Below are 17,319 nucleotides of genomic sequence, written 5' to 3' on the forward strand. Positions count from 1 at the left end.
GTTGCACCTTTAAACTATTGTTGATGAGCCTGTTAGAACATATTTAACATACCTGTAGGGCAGGAGGGACTTGAACCCACGTCATTTGGATTAGAATTGTGGAAGTGTTACAACAATTCCCACTATTGTCCCGTTATACTTATCCAGACAATCAATTAACCCCATTCACCTACTCTACATGTTATATTAACACTTGGGTGCTACTGAAGTTAGTCCATCTCTGGACACTATCTTAACAGTTGCTGGAACTTGCCATAACCGATAAATGTCTGACCTGCAGGTAGCAGTGTCCCCGGCCTTGAAGATCACGTAATTTGTAGCTGCATTGAGCATTGAAGGTTCAGGTCTGTTCTCCTCTGGAGGAATGGAACTATTTCGCCAAAAGGGAAGTATCAGTCAGAGGTTAGGCAAGTCCCAGATGTGAAGGAGGGGCAGAATACCAATCAATCACAGCACCTACTAGACAAGTTTCGGATGAAGTGGTACTTAAAAAGGCTCGGAAGGAAATTATTCTTAGTGGTTGTGAACAGTTTAAGAAGAATGGAGGAAGGAGAATTCAACATGGGGAAAAAAAGTAGTTAAGTATAGTATGGCTTTTTTGGTTTCATGTGACAGTGACTCTGAAGTAACATACAACAGGTGATCTTTTTCTAATAGTAAGCTATTGTGACTAAGACCAATAAATACAATTTACATTCCAGCAGGATTACGGGAAATAAATGTTTGAAATACCCATAACGTTGGTGTACTTACAACATAATTTTACATTGAGCTGAATTTCACAGTTCATGTTTGATGAAAGGTTGGGCAGTGTGCAGTGTAAGAAATGAGAACCAAAAGTGCTGTAAATGTTTCAGCAGATCAGGAACAATCTGTGTGACTGGGTTGTTAAGCATTTTTCTCCTCCATAGAAGCTGCCTGACGGGCTGAGTATTTCATTTTCTATTTTCATTGCAGATTTCCAGCATCCATAGTATTTGCCGTGTTTATGAATGAATTTGGATCTTTTTATTTAAGTGACTGCAGTGAGTAATTAAGGTTCCTTCTAGTATGACTTTTGTTACATTTGATAGTCCACGTAGCCCATGTTTTTACCAGAAATGACGACAAGCTGTTCTTGTGATCTATTTTTGAGATCCACGTTCGCTACCTCACCACCGAAACAACGTTTCACCAACAGGAAATACCTGATACCAGAGGCATTCAAGCTATGTCTTAGACAGTATAAGCTTTTCATTAATAAAACAGTTGATGAATTTGATAATTCATCACCAGCCTTCTAGGAGATCCACACAGCTTTCAGAATTTTTTTTTATACTTTTCATCAATTACCACCTACATAGGACAGGGCATCCCATCTGAGCAGCACCCAACCACCAACTTCAACATTCACTCCCTCCGCCACTGATGCATAAAGACAGCGGTGTGTACAATCTATCTGTTGCACTGTGGCACATCACCAAAGGTTCTTTGACAGTGCAATCCAAACTCACAAACTCTACCACTTAGGAGGACAAAGGCAGCAGAAACATGGAAACACCCCCACCTACAAGTTCCTCTCCAAGCCATTCACCATCCTCATTTGGAAATATATCACCATTCCTTCACTGTCGCTGGGACAAAATCCTGGAACTCTCTGACTATCAGCACTATGGATGGTCTAACACCTCATGGACTGCAGTGGTTCAACAAGGCAGTTCACCACCACCCACTCAAGGAAATGTGTGCTGACTCAGCCACCTGCATCCCATGAAACAATAGAAGAAAGTACAGCTATAGCTTTCTGGAAATTAACAAATGAACACAAAATAAAAACTTAAGGCAATTTTCACTTGCTTATACATGTGCATCTTAAGAAAGGGCTCCAGAACATTGACCCAGCAACAGTGTAGTGCCAGTCAAATGGGCTGCAATGTCCTGAATGGTGTTAAGCTTATTGAGTGTTGTTTGAACTCACAGGTAAGGGGAGAGTATTCCGTCACAATCCTAACATGTCATGTCAATTGTAGACAGGATTATGGGGAGTCAGGAGGTGAGATACTCACTGCAGGATTCCTAGGCCATGACCTGCTTTTGTGTCCACAGTCTAAAATGTGGCTGATCTAATTCATTCTCAATGAATAGTAACCTTCACAGGGCATTGATAGTGGAGGATTTAACAACAATAATGCCCTTGAAAGTCAAGCGGAGATGGATCATCCTTCTTATTGAAGGTGATCATTGCCTGAGACTTTTGACTTGAATGTATCTTGGAGTTGGTGAATGGGCTGTTTGTTGATCACCCAAACTGCTTCATCCCGGATGGCTTCTTGAGGGTTAGTACAGTACATTCATCCAGTTATGTGAAGAGTATTTCATCACACTGTTTCATTGCTGGGGAATTCATATTGATTCTTAGGTAAGGAGGATTAGCTAAGCTCATCTATTTGGTATTAAAACGTTATATCAAAGAATATTTGGAGACAAACAGGATAATGTGGAAAATTAGAGAAAGCTGTAGGAAAATATGAATTGTCTTGGGTGTTGTACATGAGAAGTTAAGTGTTTTTATACAATGTCCAAATTTTCTAGTTAGAATTTTGTTTAAACCAACCACATGCCAAGAAGCCCATCATTGTTCTGGCTGCCTCTTTATGCGGTATTTTTTAATGAATGTTTTTGGACGTGATATGAGACATCCTTGTGCTAGATTGGACTTGAACTGAGGTGGGGACACTCCACTGCATCACAAGAGCATAAGTCTTTTCAGAGTAAAACTAAGAAATGGATTAGATGGTGTCTGTTGGGAAGCATAACAAAAAAGTCAAAAAAGTTAACGTGAAGTTATAAAAGAAACTGATCAAACTTAAATAAAAAGGTCTTACGGGTGGCAGTGGGTGAGATGCAAGTCATAACCTACAGATCTTTCAAATCATTGAGATCTCCGATCCTGCCACTTGTCTGGCTCATTATTAGACCAAGCTTGTTTAGTTCAGCTAAACCATATTGCCCACTCCCATCTACCCAACACTGTCAAATCATCTCCAAGTCAGTCAGCGAGATGGAAACTAAAAATCTGTACTTTTTTTTACAAAAACAACCTATTCAGATAATGCTGTAAAGCGCCTCCAGGATAGGAGGAACCCGGAGAACCATTTTGGCCTGAGGTTCAGACACTATCACTGAATCCTTATTTACATATATTTTAATATTTGGGATTGAGTAACGAAAAGCTAAACCAATCTAAATTATACTAAAGGGAAAAGAACGGAACAAAAGAGATCAAACTGCTGCAGCATGATGAAATAAATAATTAACTATGCTAGGACTTCATTGGAGGAAGGTCAGGATACAACCAGCCCCCTCCCCTACGGGGGGCCCCTAAAAGCCTCAAATGTGCCATCAGATACCAATATACATCTTAATGCTCTTTTTGCAGATTGAAACAAACAATAAAGAAAACACTCAGCCCATCAGGGCAAATGCATTTAATAATTACTGAAGTTGTAGATAGGCTCACTGAGCTGGTAGGTTTGGATATTTGGTTTCATCACCCTGCTAGGGAACATCATCATGAAGTGTCACTATTCCTGCTTGTTATTTATATGCTTCGGTTCGCTGGGGTGGTTGGTATTACCTCCAGTTCTGTTTCTCAGTGTTTTGTGCACAGGGTCTAATTCAACGTGTTTGTGGATGGAGTTTTGGCCGCAGTACCAGGTCTCTGGGAATTCCCCGGCAGGTCTCTGTTTGGCTCGTGTGATTATGGATGTGTTGTCGCAGTCAAATTTGTCTCACTCATTGTCGGTGTGTTGTGATACAAGTGAGAATTGGTCATGTCACTTGGTGGCTAGTTAGTGTTCATGTATCAGTATAGTCAATTTTCTACTAGTTTGGCCCATGTAGTGTTTCTCACAGTCCTTGCATGGTGTTTTGTATATTACACTGGTTTTGGGTGTGGTTTCCTTTATGTTTGTCAGTCATTATCATAGGGTGGTTGTCGCTTTGTGGGCTACTCTGATACCTAGGGGTCTGAGTAGTCTTGTGGTCATCTCTGATAATGTCCTTGAGGTATGGTAGGGCGATTAGTGAATCTGATCATGTTGTGTCTTCCTGTTGTGGTCTATCTCAGAGGTAACAGTAGAGTGTGCTTTTCGGGTATTCATTCCTTTTGAAGACTCCATATAGGTGCTCATGTTCTGCTTTGCGTAGTAATTATTCATTCATAATCAAGCTGGGCAGACATATTATGGACCCACAGCATTGGTTCTGGAGCCCTGGTTTATCAGCCCAGTGGTAATGCCACTAGGCTGTCACCTTGCTTGGAAATTGTTCTTAAATCAACGTGATCAGACATGCAGCACAAGTAAAAAGGAACAAGGTGGATCAAGAGGAATTGCAAGGAGTTCAGGCCCTCTCACCAAGACAGAAATGCTTCTTTAACAAGTCAGCAACCTTGGACCAAACATATATGTTCATTCATCTGGAGCAATGCTGCTTAAAAATTACTTCCTTTTAAAGCACAGGACTTTTCCTGGGCAGTGCCAAACATATTGGATTCCTGTTGGAGTTACACCTTTACACTGGAAACAGTGATTTAAAAAAGATTTTAAAAAAAGCCCCTACACAAACAACCTGCACTGATTTAAAGCAAATAGACTCGTGCGGTAGGGTTTGGCTCAAACTGACTTCCACCTTAGCAGCAGAAAAATATGTTTTTGCATTATTTCAACAGACTTGTAGCTTAAAAAGGGTAAACCAATTCACTGTGAGCAACATTTTACGACTGGGGTTTTTTTCTTGTAAAACTGCTGTTTGCAATACCGTCTCAAGAACGCAATACTCTTTCCTGTCAACAACACTAAATAATTAAAATACATGCATCTTGACATCGATGTTGTCCATTTTAAAAACGTTCTTTCGGTACAATTAAGGGGGGGGAAGCTTTACGAAAAGATACACCAAAATTTGGTTGGAATTTCAGCAAACATTTAGACAAACTGGACTTTTAAAAGTGAGTACACGTATACATTTCCGACTGTAATGTAATTACGAGGGGGTGTGTTATGTTAGCGGCCAGATTTTGAGTTCCCATGTACTGTACTGTACATTGCTAGTTGCAATATTTGAGCTCACTATCGCTCTGTAGGTGGCGGTTGTTACTGACAGCGAGGAATAAGAAAAGACACGTTACTGGTCCAGCAGAGAAAGGAAAATAAGGTGTTATGTGTGTAGAGAGAGTGGGGGGAAGCGCACTGACAAGAACTAGAGGGCAGAGAAACAAAGACACTCCGTCAACAAATACAGGAGAAAGGTAAGTGCATTTGTGCGTTGCATTTTATATATTATGAAAGAAAAGAACAAACTATTTCAGCTTACCCTCTTTTGTTTTGCACCCAGATTTGCATAGGGAGGGTGCAAAAGTTTCCCCAGAGCTGCAATCTAGAGCAACTTGCAGCAGCAGCCAAGCTGCTCGCGCCGAACAAAAGCGCCTGGCAACCGCGGCCGGGGTCCCCAACCCCTAGCAACCGCGGCCGGGGTCCAGCAGCTCGGACGTTGGGAGGCGGGGGGATGGGAGGATCGTTGGATCTGAGCCCTCTCCCCGGGAGGGGGGTCACCGAGCAGCCGGCGTCCGACCGCTCATTCCTTTCGCACCGTAAGTTTGGTGGCGGGGACCCCCGGGTGCTGGGGAAGGGAGGAGGACATCACTCTACTCCCCGGCTCCGCTTGGCGAGGCCAGGGCCTTGTGTTCACCGACTCGGGCACTAGGGACTGACGAAGGCAGCTCGGTCTAACGCGCAGACAAGGCCGCAAAGCCGCGGGCTGAAGTAGCAGCGCTCGGCGACCACTGGCTACTCTGTGATTCAGGGACCGCGACGCTCGGACTGAATCAAACCAGAACTCCGGGCTTAACTTGAACATCAAATAGTGGGCGCTTTTCGTGTTTATATACTCACTTTCGCCCCGAAAAAGTGTCGTCAGAAATTCAAATGGTTTATAATTTAGAATTTGAGGAAGACTATGATCCGATTTTGAGGGTTTTGCACAACTTATATCTCAACTGGAATATAACCAAAGTTCCAATTTTAAGTTGTTACCTTCAAAATATGTCACAGGTGCAAAACAAATACACTAAGACGAAAAAATTGGTGTATTCTACCAAGAAGGGAAACTTTTGGAGTTGGATATATCTGTTCATTAGAAGGGTTTAATCTTTTTAAGAGTTCTTTGAGATATCATTGAGATCTTTGATTTTCGGCGGTTCTTTCTTCATTCTTTTATTAGCTGAGTGCTGATATAGCCATGGGCTAAACATTCAGTCTGAATTTGTGTTGAATTTTTAAAATAAGTTTTCTTCTTTAGAACAATAGCATAAATACCAAGGATTATATGTTGTAAAATCTTCTTAATTTTGAGTCTGCAAATGATTTTTCTTCGTTAATTTACAATGAATTTCTCATTCTGCTGTTTCCATAATGAGATCATAGAACAACCTCACCTGACCCAGTTGACATCAAGTGATTCAAATTTAGTAGATAAACCTGGATATGAGTTTCTGATTGCAAATCTAACGACCAATTATGAATTGAAAGAATTCCAAGCATTTTTGATGATAAATTATTCAGTCAACAATATTTGCTAGGCTTCGCACAATTTCACACACTGAGCAGTCCATATTCCATACCCCTTGAAACTGTAAACACACACCCCTCTTTCAAACTCCCCACCTCCCTCTCGCTCAGCAGCCGTGAGATGCACCGTCACCTACTTTTCCTCTCTTTATGCACTGCAAAGCTATTCTGTATACTATTGTACTCTACCACACTTATAATCCCTTGGGAAAAAGTCCTAAGTAATCAACTGTTGATATCAAACAGGCATTACAGAATACCCAGGCATAACAAACCTTTCTTTTTAAATTGCTGTTGGTTCATAAAACTTCAACAAATGTTGCTTTGTTGTAATACTAATATACAATATTAGACTTCTGAATGGACCTGTAAAATTTTAATGTAGATCTCGCCCTTTGTGCACTTTCTGTGCAGCCGTAACACTGTTCTCTTATCCTAACGCACTTTGGATGGCATGATGTGCCTGTACTGCATGCAAAACAAAACTTTTTACTGTACGTACATATGTGTGACCAATAATAAATCAAATAGATTGATAATTTGTCGATGATGGTTTGTGTTTGTACCCCCGAGCATCTGCTCAACCTACCACATTGAACCAAATGTTGTTTTTAATGACCATGTTATTAAAGACGTACATTAATAAAATGCCTTTCATGATCCCAGAAGTTCCCAAATTGCTTTGCAGCCCATACTTCTAAGGTGAGAGAGCTGGCCCTTGCAATGCGAAGTGAGTCCACAAGAATTCCCTTGGCTCATGAACTTTGTAGATGTCTGAAAGAGATGACATTAAACTCAACTACTTTCAAGCCAGTGATGTTGCAGAGATTTGCACATGATTATTAAATTGCTGTTGCTTCCGCTTGACTGCACAAATGCTAACACAGTTATAATTCAGGATATTAAGATGACCAGCCTATATTTGATTTCAATTGGTTCTGAAGTGAAAAGAGGAGTTTTGAAACTGAAGCCATTTGCTCAATTGTTTGAAAGTGAGAGACCTGATTTTTGTTTCATATTTTGCATAGCCTGAGGACTTACCCACTACATCTTGCAGTCTGGGCCTATCTCACCGACCACGGGCCCTCCACCCCGTGGACTCTGACCATAGTTTCTCTTCCTCTGGTCACTGACTGTCATCATATTACGATTAGGGTAAAAGTTTGTCACAACATCGTGTGCCGAAGGGCCTGTACTGTTCTATGTTCAGTGTCTGACCGCGACTGCTCCTCCCCAGGGTCACTGTCTGAATGCAGCCCCTCCTCTCTCAGGCAGTCATTAGTTTCTCCCCAGTCACAGATTTTATCTCTCTTGGCCTTGCTGCTCCTCAAATCTTAGGTTCAATATCTTGATGAAGAGCAAGAGTGGGAAAGATGGTATCTCTTGTAAGTGCGCAGTCTTTCTCTGATCAGTCATCACTTACGTGATTTTTTTTAATAGTCATTTTGGGGTGTAAATTTCCCTACTATTGAGTCCTTGTTTATATAACAACTTGTGTTTGTATAGAGACAATACAGCATGGAGCTGGAGGAACGCAGCAGGCCAAGTAGTATCAGAGGAGTAGGAAGGTTCCTGACCCAAAACATCAATTTTCCTGGTGCTCTGAGGCTGCCTGGCCGTGTGTGTTTCTCCAGCTCCACACTGCATTGTCTCTGACTCCAGCACCTGCAGTTCTTGCTATCTCCAAGTTGCATTTGTATACCTTTTTTAACCGAGCCAAATGACCCATTTCACAGAGCAATTGTCAAAGCATCCTGAGCCACATAATGGACTATCAGGACACGCAACTTTTAAAGAGCTTCCTGAAGGAGGAAATTGAGGTAGAGCAATTTAGGGAGGACATTCCAAACCTTAGGACTTTGGCAGCTAAAGGAATGGCTGACAATAACAAAGAATATCAAAGCTGCCGCAGGAGCCTGAATTGGAAGAGCACAGAAATTTCAGGAGTGTGCAACCATATTGCACAATGATACTGGCCACAGCACTTGTTGTAAAACATAGTTGTAATCTCAGATCTTTTGGTATGCTTTCTTTGATATTCAAGATTAAACTGATTGGAAATGTAAATATGTTTCCTTACTATGTAGAGTTCAAGGCAAGCTTGATGTATAAAAATTCAGTTGTCCCTTCCTGTTTTCTCATTTAATGTTAATTCTTGTGTAGAGGACATTCTGAGGTTCACGGGACTGGGATGCCTTTGATAATTTGCTCAAGTAGTCTCCGTGTGTGAACCAAGACAGTTAGTAATTGCAGACTGTTTGGCTGTCATCATGGTTGAATTCTGTTCCACATTCGTTTGGCATTCAGCATGCATGCATTTTCACTGGATGGCAAACAAGCAGGAAGACCATAAGACATAGGAGTGGAAGCAAGGCCATTTGGCCCATCGAGTCCACTCCACCATTTAAATCATGGCTGATGGGCATTTCAACTCCATTTCCCTGCACTCTCCCCGTAACCCTTGATTCCTTGTGAGATCAAGAATTTATCGATCTCTGCCTTGAAGGCATCTAACGTCCCAGCCGCCACTGCACTCAGTGGCAATGAATTCCACAAGCCCACCACTCTCTGGCTGAAGAAATGTCTCCTCATTTCCATTTTAAATTTATCCCCTCTAATTCTAAGGCTGTGCCCACGGGTCCTAGTCTCCCCACCTAATGGAAACAACTTCCCAGTGTCCACCCTTTCTAAGCCATTAACTTGTAAGTTTCTAATAGATCTCCCCTCAACCTTCTAAACTCTAATGCATACAATCCCAGGATCCTTAGCCATTCATCGTACGTTATACCTACCATTCAAGGGATCATCCGTGTGAATCTCTGCTGGGCGCGCTTCAGGGGCCAGTATGTCCTTCTTGAGGTGTGGGGCCCAAATTTGGACACTGTTCTAAATGGGGCCTAACTGGAGCTTTATAAAGTCTCAGAAGCACATCACTGCTTTTATATTCCAACCCTCTTGAGATAAACAACAACATTATATTTGCTTTCTTAATCACTGCAAGGAAATGACATCACTAACCCAAGGAAGCTTAACCAAATAAATAGAAAGCGGGACATAAGACCAGCGCTCACTGATGATGTTACCTAGAATGGTGATGAGAAAACTAACCTTCCAGCTCAGCGAGCAAACTCACATCCAGAACCTCAACCTGAGCTACAAATCTTCTCAAAACTCGCTCTACCTGCAAGTTAACTTTTAGAGAATCCTGGACCAACACTCCCAGATCCCTTTGTACTTCTGCTTTACAAATTTTATCACCATTTAGAAAATAGTCCATGCCTGTATTCTTTTTTCCAAAGTGCAAAACCTCGCATTTGCTCATGTTGAATTTCATCAGCTATTTCTTGGGCCACTCTCCTAAACTGCCTAAATCTTTCTGCAGCCTCCCCACCTCCTCAGTACTACCTGCCTCTCCACCTATCTTCGTATCATCGGCAACTTTGCCAGAATGCCCCCAGTCCCTTCATCCAGATCATTTATATATAAAGTGAACAGCTGCGGCCCCAGCACAGCCCTCGGGACACTACTTGTCATCGGTTGCCATTCTGAGAAAGAGCCTTTTATCCCAACTCTCTGCCTTCTGTCAGACAGCCAATCCTCAATCCAAGCCAGTAGCTCACCCGAGCACCATGGCCCCTCACCTTGCTCAGCAGCCTCCCATGAGGCACCTTATCAAAGGCCTTTTGGAAGTCTAGATAGATAACATCCACTGGGTTTCCCTGGTCTAACATACTTGTTACCTCTTCAAAGAATTCTAACGGGTTTGTCAGGCAAATTCCCCTTACTAAATCCATGCTGACTTGTTCTAATCTGGCCCTGCACTGCCAGGAATTTAGAAATCTCATCCTTAACAATGGATTCTAGAATTTTACCAACAACCAAGATTAGACTAATCGGCCTATAAATTTCCATCTTTTCCCTTGATCCTTTCTTAAACAAGGGGGTTACAACAGCAATTTTCCAATCAACTGGGACTTTCCCAGACTCCAGTGACTTTTGAAAGATCACAACCAAAGCCTCTGCTATTTCCTCAGCCACCTCCCTGAGACCTCCAGGATGTAGCCCATCGGGGCCAGGAGATTTATCAATTTTCAACTCTGCCCCCGGCTCTCCCTTAATGTTGGCATACTACTCATGTCTTCCACTGTGAAGACTGACGCAAAGTACTTATTAAGTTCTTCAGCTATTTCCTTATCTCCCATCACTAGCCTTCCAGCATCAATTTGGAACGGCCCAATGTCTACTTTTGCCTCACGTTTGTTTCTTCTGTATTGAAAGAAACCTTTATTATCATTTCTAATATTACGAGCTAGCCTACCGTCACATTTAATCCTCTCCTTCCTTATTTCTCTCTTTGTTATCCTCTGTTTGTTTTTGTAACCTTCCCAATCTTCTGATTTTCCAGTGCTCTTGGCCACTCTATAGGCTGTCTCTTTTCCTTTGATATGTTTCCTGACTTCCTTTGTCAGCCATGGTTGTCTAAGCCCACCCCGGATAATATTTCTTTTCTTTGGGATGAACCTCTGTACTGCGTCCTCAATTACATGCAGAAACTCAGGCCATTGTTGCTCTCCTGTCTTCCCCATTAGGCTCTGCTTCCAGTTGATTTTCGTCAATTCCTCTCTCATGCCCCTGTAATTACCTTTATTTAACTGTAACACCATTACATCCGATTTTGCCTTATCTCTTTTCAAACTGCAGATTGAACTCTACCATATTATGATCGCTGCCTCCTAAGTGTTCCCTTACTTTAAGATCTTTTATAAAGCCAGGCTCATTACATAGCACTAAATCCAGAATAGCCTGCTCCCTTGTGGGCTCCATCACAAGCTGTTCCAAAAAGCCATCCTGCAAACATTCCATGAATTCCCTTTCTTTGGATCCACCAGCAACATTATTCACCCAGTCCACCTGCATATTGAAGTCCCCCATGATCACTGTGACCTTGCCTTTCTGACATGCCCTATCTATTTCCCGGTGCATCTTGCACCCCTGGTCCTGGTCACTGTTAGGAGGTCTGTACATAACTCCCATTATGGTTTTTTTTCCCTTTGTGGTTCCTCAACTCCACCCACACAGACTCCACATCCTCTGACCCTATGTCATGTAGTGCCGTAGATTTAATTTCATTCTTAACTAACAAGGCAACCCCATCCCCTCTGCTCACCTCGCTGTCTTTTCGATAAGTTGTGAATCCTTGGATGTTTAACTGCCAGTCCTGAATTCCCTGCAACCATGTCTCTGTGATGCCATGTTGAATTTGCTCTTTTCCTCCCTTAAGATACATTAGACTCGTGTTTTGTTATTGTTACCATGCCACAGATTGAGACGTGACCCTGCGATATGGCTTTATTCACATAGTCATTTGTTGGAATAACCTATTGCACGACTACCTGTTTAGTCAGCTTCTCGTCCAGAGTCACAGAACAATTGGAATGAGTTGATATCACACTGTCTGCTTTTAGTAAGACACATATTAATGTGGGATTGGGTGGAATTTTTCTTTCGTACAGAGCCATAGAGGTGTACAGTATGGAAGCGAACTCTTTGGTGCAACTCATCCATGCCCACCAGAAATCCTAAACCAATCTAACCACCTTTGCCAGCATTTGGCCCGTATCCCTCTCAAACCCTTCCTATTCATGTACCCATGTACTGATATGGATTGACAGCTGGTTAATGGACATACAACAGAGATTAGGAATAAATGGGCCGTTTTCAGCTTCGCAGACATAACAGCTGACGTACAACAAGATTGAACCTCTGGTATTCTGAATCTGTATTAATGATTTGGATATTGGGACTTAAAGTAACATTTCCAAGTTTGTAGGTGACACACTCCAAACTCTTTCTGTTGCTGAGATGAGTGTGCTGACACCGTATAATGCTTATATCCTTGGGATGTTCCAAAGCACATCAAACTCGTCACAAGATCTGTACTTACAACATGTGGTAATCATAGATTGGTTACAGTACAGAAGGATGCCATTGCTGCATCATGCCTGCTTTGGCTTTCAAAATGAGAAAAATTACCTAATGCCACTTTCTGTAGCGCAGCACATCTTTCCTTTTCAGAGAATAACCTAGTTTCTCCTCAAATGCCTCAATTGAACCTACCTCCACCAAAATCTCAGGCAGATCGCAGCCACTTTTCCTCAAGTTACCATTGCTTCCTTTGCCAATGATGTTTCATCTGTGCCGTCTCATTCTTGTTTCTTCCAGTTTTTCTTTTCCTATTTAGTTTGTATAGACCTATCATTATTATGTATGACAAATCAAGTCTCTTGAAAATGTTCTCTTCTACAGGGAAAACAGTCTAAACCTCTCAAATGGTATTTCTCATCCCTAGGATCATTTTTGTGAATGTTTTCAGCATTCTTTCTAATGTCTTCACGTTTTCCTAAAGCATGACACCCAGCATTTGGTGATAGTATGCCAGTTGAGATTGAACCGGTGTTTTATACAAATTGAACATAACTACCAGTTTTTGTACGCTGTACCCCAATTAATAAAACCTAGGTTACGGTAAGCTTTATTAACTGTTCTCAATTTGTCTTACCACTTTCAATGACTTGTACATTTATGCATCTAGGACCCTGTGATCCAGCACACCTTTCGAATTGTACCCTTTAATTTGCATTGCCTCTCCATGACTTTTCTACCAAAATGAAACATTTCACACTTCTCTGCATTCAGTTTTGCCTACCAATTGTCCAGCAACCACATTGCAGCTCTGATAACTCTGTTTCTCTCTCCATGGCTGCTTCTGATCTGCCGAGTATTTCCAGTAACTTGAATTTTGGTCTCCTAAATGCAGCAACCACTCCTGCGCAACAACCTTCCCCAAACCAGACTGTACACTTAAGAAGTGCTCTTGTTTATTAAAATGCAATCAATTCACTGTTTTTTCTTTATTGAATATGATAGTTTGTGCAGAAATAGAACTGGTTGTCATCAGCATATAAATGAAACAAAAAAACACACTATTTGCTGGGGAAATTCAGCAAGTGTGATGGCATCTGTAGAGAGAAAATAGACTTAATATTTTGAGTCTGAGGGTTTAGGCCCGAAACGTCAACTTCAGAACAGACCTGCTGAGTTTGTCCATCAGTTTCTGTTTTTGTTTGTCTCAAATCTCCAGCATTCGTTGTTGTTTGTTTCATTTTAGTATACACCTGAAAAATGACTCATTGTTTACATAGAATACCTCTCGTGGACAGCATTGTAGATGAGGAGGAACAAGAAAGGGCTAAAAATGGAATGTTATCATACTGCAGAACTGAAATTTTGGGGTGGGGCTAGTTTGAAGAGACAAGTGTAATGAGGGCTGCTCAATTCATTGACTCAAAGGAAGTATTACTGATCTGAATATCCTAGGCTTGAGAGTTCTGGTTTTTGCTGCCTTTCTGCCAGTGAAAGAGATGCTTGATTTCTGTGCCTCTGTCCTGCAATTTTGTGATTCTGTAAAAGTTGATTGAGGTGTGATGTTTTTATTCAGAGTTATTTCCATTGAATGAAAGGTTTAAAGATACCCATATCACTGAAGCAATACAACCTTGTGGTACCAAATGGATTAAAATTATCCCCTTAGCTGTTCTTTGGAATTACTGTGTTATATTCACCATTGGAGTTTTGGTTTCAGTTTAAGGTGAACTGGAGGTTGTTTACTTTCTGTTTCACTTATAATATCTGCGTATGTGAACAAATGATGTTTGACCTTTGAGTCAGCTGAGAGATTATTGGAAGCAAGAAAACACTTGGTTTGCTATGGAATAGTTGAGGTTGGAATTAGTCTTTAAATAACAGCTGGTGAGCTCTGGTTTCAAAATAAAATGAGTAAGTGAGAAGAAAGCCGCCTTGGAGACTGCAAGGCATTCAGTCCGCTTTGTTTAACCGAAGACCACAGTTCTGTGTTCCAACAGAGTATGAGGTTCTATGAAATTGATTCGTGCCAAATAGCTCAGTGAAAAGAGGTGAAGTCCATCCTCAGAATAGATGTCAGGGGAATGGTGAGTGTTTTTGTGTCTGGCTGATTAAGGCATGTGACTGTCAGTGATGCCAGTATTGGGACCAGAAGAGTGTATTAGTAGGGATGTACCGTAGATCTGAAGTATGGTCAGTGCAGCAAAAATAAAAAGGAACTGTCTTCCAGTATAGGAGTATCTTTTAAAAGCTTGTTGTAGTGAAAGCCATGTTGAAAAAGATTAAGCTGGGTCAACTCTGTTGATTGTCTTTAATATAAAAGCTTATTTAGAATCATTATCTTTCTTGTTCACTGTATCTATTTTGTCATTATTGCTTGACTTCATTTTGTTCATGTTTATACAGTAAAGAGTCTTATGGTATTTCTGTGTAATCTTGGAGTCTTGCTCCTTATTTTCTTAAGCTTGGTTCTTGCATGCCGTGTATCCTTTAAATTAATATGGTTTTTCAGATCAGGCCCTTCAAAATATTCAAAATGTTCAGCTTGTCTACTATTCCCAAAAATGGGGTCATAGCAACAGTCAGTACCTTTCACAGTTATTGGATATTCTATTTGCCATTGTTTAGGCCTTCCAATGATTTTTAACTTGTATTATTTGCTGATTATAGTCCTATTGCTTTAGAAAGTAATATTGTATTGTCTTTCCTTTTGAACTGAAAGCTTGGCATAAGGGGACTGGATAGTAGAGTAATTCAGTGACCTTTGCTGCAGACTGAGGACGCAAATTTGAATGTAGCCCAAACTGTTTAGGTTACATTTTCCTTGCCAGCTCTATTCTTACTGAGCTAATAAATGCTTGAAGAAGCTGCTAAAACCTAGCACAAGAATGCAGCTTAGTATTACAAACATACACTTTTAAAAAGAAGGATGGAAAATGCCATTTATGACTTCACGATGTCCCAAGGCATCTTATGCAATTAATTAAAGAATTGCAGACGAGAGGACATAGATTAAAGTAATTGGTGAAAGAAGCAGAAGTGACAAGGAATAACTTTTAAACTTTTTTTGGTAAAGTTTCAAATATATTGCTTGAAACTTTGGTGGGCACATGCTTAAGTGAAATGTTCAGGCAGGAGCCAGACTGCTGTGTAAAAAGGAATAATGCACAAGGTTATGGATCCAAGGCAGGAGAATGAGCAGTTCCCTTAGTGCCATTCACAGAGCTGGTGCAGACATGATTGGCTGATCCTGCACTGCAACAATTCTGCAATTGAGTAACAGTGCTACATGAAATGAACTTCAGTTATTTCCACTGGGTTTTTCATGATGTTATTTACACAGCACATCACATTACAGATTACCGGTGATAGTTTTTCATCCCATTTATGTCCTGAAGTTGGATGATATATAGTTATATTCTGTTTTTTATGATGCATTTCCAGAATGTAAGCATCACTGGCAATGCCAGAATTTGTTGCCTGTCCCTAAGCACCCTCAAAAAGGTGGCAGCACAGCCAATTGCATGTAGACAGACCCACAGTACTCTTCAGTTTATTATAATGGCAGTAGGATTATTTCGAGATTTACTTAATGTATAGCATAGTAAGAACACGCAGTTTTGACCCAGGTACATTCTTCTGTGGGTTTAGTTAGAGGCTCCCATTTATGATGATCAGTAACATTGTAGATTGGAGAAAATGAAAATCTAGTTTTCCTTCAAATGGGCAGAAGTAAAAGAGTATATTTTGTAATCAGCCTGTTCAGAGGTGTTATAACATAAAGGTAAAGTTGCCATAGTCATAACAGACTGTAGGACTGCTTTCTCATTAGAGAGAGATGACTAGTGGTGGTTTAACAGAGGGACATTATGTTTCAGGTGAGGGGAGTGGTTGAGAAAATTAATCCTTTGGCTGTAACCTCAGACAGTATTGGAACTGTGTGTTTTTGGTACCATTCTACATTGCAAACCAGCCAACCAAGCTAACCAGCTCTTGCAGGTAACATATTTCTGGACCAGGAGGTCTGGGTATAAATCTGAGTAGATAAGGCTTGAGCTCCTCTTGGACAGAGGAGTCCTCAAAGGTAAAGCAATATTAAGGGAAATGCAAGTCCCAACTGTATGGATGTATTCATTGACATTTTGAGTCATGATGATCTTTCACAAAGGATCACTACAATCTGAAATGTTAACTCTGTCTCGACATATGCTGTCTATTCTCACTGAATCTTTCTTTTATTCTCTGTTCACATTTCCAGTTTCTTGTGAATATTTTGCTTTTCTGTTGTGTGGTTATTGTTTTGCTCGGGGCCTCTTCCTGAGGGTGAAGTTAGTACTATTGGCTTCATTGAAAAGCCACATCAAGCAGCTGCTAAAGCTGTTATTGTGAATATAAAGAGTACAGAATGAGCACACGTACAGTTTGTCTAAATTTATCAGTGTATTTACCTTTGCTGTCGATTTGACCATCATTTCGTGTGGCAAATCAAGATCGTTGTTGCTGCTTAACCTGCTGTAGAGGGATGCTATCTGAGACGGAGGATATCTTCTACATTGTGCAATATTTGTAGAATTGACTCCAAGGTCTTTAAAAATCATTAATTTCCTACTGTAGAATGTAGTCAAACAAAAGACTTGTAATGGTTTCATGTGGCTTCTAAAGCAAGTTTGTTTTTAACATGGTGTAAAGTACTAATTTACGTATGTCTAATGTTTCCGTGTGAAAGAAACATCTCTACAGCAGACAGGCAATCAAGAAGAACAAGGAGGGAAAAAAGTGTTGATGAGGT

At 40.9% G+C, this 17,319-nt stretch overlaps 1 protein-coding gene across 2 annotated transcripts in view; it reads left to right on the forward strand.

Annotated features, from left to right (window-relative positions):
- zc3h7a (zinc finger CCCH-type containing 7A) overlaps nt 1-17,319 on the forward strand; it is a 94,017-nt gene that overhangs the window by 12,055 nt on the left and 64,643 nt on the right. Inside the window, exon 1 of one of the 2 annotated variants that reach the window (XM_048551971.2) lies at nt 5,032-5,290. The exons of the other annotated variant lie outside the window; for it this stretch is intronic. The gene's annotated coding sequence lies outside the window, so the exon portion shown is untranslated. Of the gene's footprint in view, nt 1-5,031; nt 5,291-17,319 lie in introns of those variants that run through there. 2 annotated transcript variants of the gene reach the window in all.

This window comes from Stegostoma tigrinum, chromosome 23, assembly GCF_030684315.1.
Source record: "Stegostoma tigrinum isolate sSteTig4 chromosome 23, sSteTig4.hap1, whole genome shotgun sequence".
Lineage (NCBI taxonomy): Eukaryota > Metazoa > Chordata > Chondrichthyes > Orectolobiformes > Stegostomatidae > Stegostoma > Stegostoma tigrinum.